A 7343-nucleotide genomic window follows, 5' to 3' on the forward strand; every position below is an offset into this window, starting at 1 on the left:
AGATTATCCTTTGTTGTTTAGAAAAACGAAAAACCCTCTCATGTTTTAAAATAAGTTCAAATTCTCTTGCAACTCTAACTGTGTTAGCTTTATATATCATTGTACTATTTGACACATAGTTTTGATGTTAGCCATAAAATTTAAATATTTTTAGAGTATAAATAAAGCGAAATGACTTATATAACCCTAATGATTAAATAAATTTAATAATAAATTATCGAGAAAAATTACTTCACACACACACACACACACACACATATTGTGGATATATATAACCAAATGTTATTCCAATTTAAATGGATAATTTACAACTATTAGGGATATTTTCCCCACTTGTAATTTTTCTCTATAATTTACAATTTATTATAAAATAAAATTTGATCATTAAGGATATATAAGTTATTTTACTTAATTTGTATTTTCAAAATATTTAAATTTTATAGCTAACAGTAAGATTAGGGGCAGAATAGTAAAATGATATATAAAGCTAACGTTATTATAACTTTGGGGGGGGGGGCAGTAGGAGGTAATTCTCATTTTCTCTTAACTATCATTAATGATAGTACTAGTAATAACTCAAGATCAAATATGTTACATGCGATAATTTAATAATGTAGCAAAATAAAAAAATTTAATTAATTTCTGATAAATTTGTATGAAGTAATTTGTGTAAGAGAAACTTTGTGAGTATAATCCAAATATCAAATATATGGTACATTATATATGCCTTGTATACAGTACAAATTTAAACCATTAATATTAGTCACTGTTTCAACTAATATTGAGAATAACAATATTTGATGATTAATAAGGATATTTGGTACTATGAATAATTATAATTATTTGAAAACTATCCAATAGTTAAATGGAAAATAAGAAAAAAAATACTTAGTTTACACTAATATAAATATTATTCTCACTAATATAGACATTACATGTTTGAAAGTAATTTTTTCAGCCATAAGAAAATGCAAATTTTTCATGCTGAGGAGGGTGTCTTTGAAATTTTCCTAATTTAAATTGATAATTTTGATATTTAGATAAAATTGATTGTAGCTATGTGATAATTGCTACTGATATTTGCCAGTTCCCACTTCCAATTCTTTCGTTCGGTAGCAGGTTTCATGCGTAAAAAATAAAAGTCGTTGGATTGCTTTTATAAGCAATCCAACGGGGAATAGGTTTCAAAATAAAAAATAAAAACGGCTGTATGGCATGCAGTGGCTGTATTATAAGCGGACCCCATTTTTTGGATCTGGTCCTATCCTAAGCTTTTTCTCTTCTAATCTTCCTAAACTTTTAAGAATTTACTGACATGTGTTATTAATAAAATTAAATGACTGAGATTTTGTTTTAATTAATTTTTATTTAACGAGACATCCAAACTCACATGATTGTTGTCAAATTCTTTCCCGCCAATTTTTTTTTCCCTCTCATCTCTTTCTGTAATGACACCCATCTCCAGCAAATTGTTAAAAAAAAAATTGGAGTAAACAAATGAACAATAAGGTTTGCATCTTAACTTCAATTTTTTCTTGATGTTTGGCTTCTTTATGGATCCGAATTTCTACAGTTAATTAAAACAATTGTCTTCTTTATTTATCTTTTGTATCATTACAGGCTTATTATTATGGCTTTAAAATGCTTAACTGATCTGGACGGAAAGCCTAAGCTTGAAATAGAATTTGAATCTGAACAATTAGCATATGATTTCTACAATAAGTATGCACTGAAAATGAGATTTAGTATTAGAAAACATGCATTTTCTAAGAATAAGAAAGCGAGTGAAATGACCTCGACGATATTTGTTTATTCTAAGGAGAGATTTCATAAGAAGAATAAGAGAGATTTACTTTCAAAAAAACTTAGAACATAAACAAGAACCGGTTGTAATGCTCAATTGTGTATTAAGTTGAACAGGAAGAAACAAAATTATTATGTTTATCATTTTGTAGAAATTCATAATCATCCTTCTGTAAGGGAAGAATGTGCCCATATGTTACCGTCTCAACAAAGAATATCAGCATCTTAAGCAATTGAAATAGACTTGGCTGAAGCATCTGGAATCTCACTCAAGTCTTCATTTGAGTTCGTGGGTAAACAAGTAGGCAGAAGAGATTCTCTTGGGTACACGAAACAAGAACAAAAAAATTATGCGAGATCGACAAGACAAAAAGAATGGCATATGGAGAAGCGGGATGTGTGTTGAAGTATTTCTCCGACCAAAGATTGAAAAATCCATCGTTTTTTTTCTTCTGTACAGCTAGACAATAAGGAAAAAGTTATGAATATGTTTTGGTTAGATGCTAGAATGATAATTGATTATGGTCAATTTGGGGATATTGTTAGTTTTTATACAACTTATAAGGTTAATAAAGTGAATCGACCATTTGCTGTGTTTGTGGGATTTAATCATCATTGGGAAACTATGGTGTTTGGGGCAGCTTTAATGTATGATGAGACATTTTTATAGGCAATGTCTGGAAAAAGCTCCAGGAACTATCTTTACAGATCAAGATGTTGCAATGGCTAAGGCTATTTTACAGGTAATGCCTAGCACATACCATAGGCTTTGTACTTGGCATATGATGCAGAACGCCTTAAAGCTTGTAAACTCTGTTTTCAAAGGTCTTAATGGGGTGAAGAGTGTTTTATCAATGTGTATGGATTGTATTGAAGAAGAAAATGAATTTCTAATTGCTTGGAATAATATGCTTGGTGTATATGATGTGCATGACAATAATTGGCTTAAAAGCATATTTGAGTTGAGAGAGAAATGGACTTATGCATATGTTAGACGAGCATGGTCTATTACAATGAAAAGCACCCAACTTAATGAAAGCTTTGATGTTAGTTTGAAAGACTTTCTGAAGTCAGACCTTAATGTGGATCAATTTTTTGTTCATTTTGAAAGAATTGTCAATGATATATGATGCAAGAAATTGGAAACAGAATATAATATGTGTTGCCGGATGGTCAATCCAAAAGTATCTACTAAAATGTTAACTTAAGTGAAGGAAATTTACACGAAGACAATTTTAAAGATTTCCAAGATCAGTTTGTAGAGGCTATTGATTTCTCTATGAAAAAAATGTGTTCAAGATGGTGAGAATTTTCTTTATACTATTATTATGAATGATAACTCTAAGGAGCGGTATGTGAAAAGGGAAGGTAATGACACATTATCTTGTAGCTGTAGGTTGTTTGAGATGGAAAGAATAATATGTAGTCATATAATCACGCTTCTCAAAGATACCTTGAATATCAAAGAAATTCCTGACTAGTATATCTTGAAGAGGTGGACAAAGCATGCAAGGGCAGAACGTGTGCAGGACATGCATGGCTATGAAATCCAAGCTGATCCTAAGTTGCAACAAACATGTCGATATATATTTTTATGTTATGCCTTCACCAAAATAGCAAGTAGAGCTTCTGAGAGTAAAAGAGCTTATAATCTAGTGAATGAACATGCAAGTAAGTTTTCAAAATTAGTTGAAGACATTTTATGTTCAGAAATGGATGGTAATGTGAATGAGAAAGATCATGAATTGCCTTTTGAAGAGCTTCAAAGCAGTACTAATAAGGAATGTGTACAAGATGTTGATATTGTTAAAGCAACTAGATTTAAGAGAAGGCCTTGGATAGGAAAAAAAAAATCAAATAATCGTCCATCGATCTCTCAAACTTCTCTGGTAATATTGTTAATAAAATTAGTTTATATTTCTAGCTTATTACAAGTTGCTGATATCAATAAATGTTTAATTCAGCTTGTATATCACATGCAGGTACCTACACATTTGTTTCATATGATAAACAATACTCCTTGTTCATCAGTTGGTTATTATCCTTATTATCATCCTTATTCGGTAAGTAAATTTAATCTAATTTATTTTTTGTGAAAAGAAGTAATATTTATTAAATAATTTAGTATAATGAATTGTTAAATTATGTTATAATGACGTTATGCGGTTGAAATTTCAAAGTTGCAAATTGTCTAATTCAATGTACAATATAATGCCATGGATGCATCATGAAGAATTTCAACGAACAAGTTTTTAGGAATTGCTTCAACAAAATAGCATGAGTTTTCACTCTCAATTGCAATTCAATGAACTAAATTAGTATTACTACTTCACAAATTGCTGCTACTGGACATATAATTCTGTTACAATTTTGATTCAGTTAACCATTTTTCTAGGTTTATAGTTGCTATTTTGCTTTTTTTTTTTGGGTTTGGTGTTGTTGTTTGCTTTTTTTTTTTTACCGTTTATTGTTTTTATGTTGTTTGCTATTTTTTTGTTGTTTGCTTTTTTTGCTGTTTTTGTTTTCTGTTGATTGTTATTTTTTTACTGTTTGTTATTTTCTATTGTTTGCTATTTTTTTGTTGTTTGCTTTTTTTATTGGTTTCTGTTTCCTGTTGTTTGCTATTTTTTTACTATTTGTTATTTTCTATTGTTGGCTATTTTTTGTTGTTTGCTGGTTGCTTTTTTTTATTTGTTTGCTATTTTTTGCAGGTTGTTATTTTTCTGATGTTTGCTATTTTTCTGGATTTTATAGTTGCTATAGTTGTTGTTTGCTATTTTTTACTGTTTATTATTTTTTGCTGTTTGTTATTTTTTGTTGTTTGTTGTTTTTCTGTTGTTTGTTGTTTTTTGGCTTCTATAGTTGCTGCAACTGCTATTTGCTTTTTTGAGTTCTATAGTTGATGTTTTGAATTCTTTAGTTGCTGTATTTTTACTACTCTGTTATGGAAAATATGATACCCCTAATAATAACTTTGTAAGTAAACAAAATGTTAAACTAAATAAAAGAATGTATAACAACACAAATCAATTGGAAAAGCGGACATTTTCATTTCAAGGGATATCCAAAGCCCATCTAGAATGATTACAATAATAACGTACATCACAACACTTGGAACCAATCATATCAAAATTTATAATGAGAAAATTAGCATTATATATCAAACTACAACAAATGAGCAATAATCCTCATTAACCTCTCCAAATGCATTTTCCATACACAACCATTGGCCAGCTCCAGCAGCACCTCATGCAAATATATTGACAGCTTCACTACCCTAAAAATGTTTTCTGACACTAATCAAGCAAGAGTCATTCTTTAAGATAGCAACAAGTGCAACAGTTAAGAACTAGAATGGAATTCTTTTGGTGACGAACATTGCTTCTACAACAAGCATCAAGTAGGGCAGAAAAATCAACATGGACTATTCTAGATGTAGCTTTAAGAAAGTCATCTCATCTGGCATAGTATGTGGCATGTTAGATTTCAGTTCAAAACTATTTATCATCCGATGCCAATGTAGGACTTTGGAACACATATTGATATTGTGAAGCTCCTTCATTCTAATTGTTGGATTGCATAAACCTGAAATATAATGATAACTTAGTCATTAAAGTGGATTCAGAAGTTAACTTTGCAGATTTAATTCCTGTACACTCCTCTTTAAATTCTTAATTAAAGAATTTTAAATCCAATTCAGTCATTAAAGAGGATTCAGAAGGGTCGAAGAAGGTTTTAGGCCAATAGTTTTCCCCTTCCCCCTTCGTTGGTGCTTGAGTAGAGGCTGTGCAACCAAAAATTGGGCTTGCGAAGTTTTGATTTAAAGCAAGAAAGGAAGTCTTTTACCATTGTCTGAATCATTGCTTACTCAGAAACAACTTTTACTGGGAGTAAAGTCAATTAGCAGGAGCACTATGAGCATCAATAAATTGTTTTAGAGATAAGATAAAGAAAAAATAAAGAGGCAAAGGAATTGCAATTATGATGAATATGAAAGATTTCAGGGATCATCTGTTGGGAAAATATGCTCTTTAAAAGCATATGTGTTTATTTAATTGTAATAAACATTTTTTCTGATTAATAAAATTAATGAGGTATTTTATTCAAATATCTTAATTGCATTAATATTTTTATTAAAGTCCATTTAATCATATTATATGTATTTATGTGATCACCATGTGGATTCACAGAAGACATAAATACAAGTTATCTTATGATTAAATAAATTTTATTTGCAGTTGATAAATAAAGTTGGGCACTTTATTTAGGTATAGACTGTAATAAATTCATTGAATGATTTGTCTTAATCATGTATGAATTTATTGATATAGTACGACTACATTGAACAAGATCACATATGAGATTTAATTAATTTTGTAATAACTGTCAGACTTATTAAATCTCATAGGCATTGATTTTACTGTAATCTTAATCTTGAGTTAATTATGATTTCATGATTGTAATTGTTATTCCATTTGAGTTACCAATGGACATGACACATACTTGTAGTCTAGATTACCCGGTATCTTGGTGGGAGCATTTATGAGTATTGGAGTTATAAATTAACAATACAGAATTTGTACAACACATCTCTTGATGGGTTTTCGGCACTTGATCATAGAATTCTCTAGCCAGAGTGTGTCAACATATTTAGTATGTTGAAAATGATCATTAGAGAAAACCAGTAAGTATCAAGGAATAAGATGTTATTAAATTGATTGGACAGTTGAGATATCAATTTAATTAACGATGTGGTACAAAGGATTATGCAGTAAAGAAATCAATGTGGCTTGGGACGAATTATTATTCGAGCATACAATTATGGAAGTCAGTTCCAATCTTTTATTGAAGTAGATTTGGAATTAAATAATTGGGTTAGTTTAATTATAGGCCTAATTATTGTAGCCACTATTGTATGTTTCCAAATGATCACCGGGTTAGCTCATTTAATTGACTGCACCACTACTGGACTAATAAGTAAGATAACTAGTTATTTGGGTCAAAAGCATAAATATATCATTTAGTGGGAGGCTCCATTTAATTAGTTTTTGTGTAAGGGGCCTTATGTTATTTTACAAGGTGGGTCCCCTATTGAAAAAGCAAAGAACATGGTTTTTGTTTTTTGATTATTTGGAGCCTAGGGTTTTCACTAAAGGGTGATATAAAAGGCTTATTTTTCTCTAAAGAAAATTGAGCAGCCACTTTATACAGATCAGAGAATAAGATTTTTCTCTCTATTGTTGAGAGAAAAATTTTCTCGTGCTAGTTGCTTTGGTAGTGATAAAGGCGCCCACACGTCAAGTGCAGATCGAACCTGAGTCATAACTTGGAAGATCATTTGTGACAGTTCGTGATCTAACAAGCGTGGTGGTGACGGATCATGATCTAACAGAAGTGGTGGTAGCGGATCGTGATCTAGGAGCCTAAATCATTTAAGCGGAAAAAACTAACTCGAATTTTCAAGGTACGATTTCTAGAATACAAATTCTTATATATTATATGAGAGCGATCTTCAAAATGTTTTATAAAAAAATTAAAAA

This window comes from Citrus sinensis, chromosome 8 (genome assembly GCF_022201045.2).
Source record: "Citrus sinensis cultivar Valencia sweet orange chromosome 8, DVS_A1.0, whole genome shotgun sequence".
NCBI classification, from domain to species: domain Eukaryota; kingdom Viridiplantae; phylum Streptophyta; class Magnoliopsida; order Sapindales; family Rutaceae; genus Citrus; species Citrus sinensis.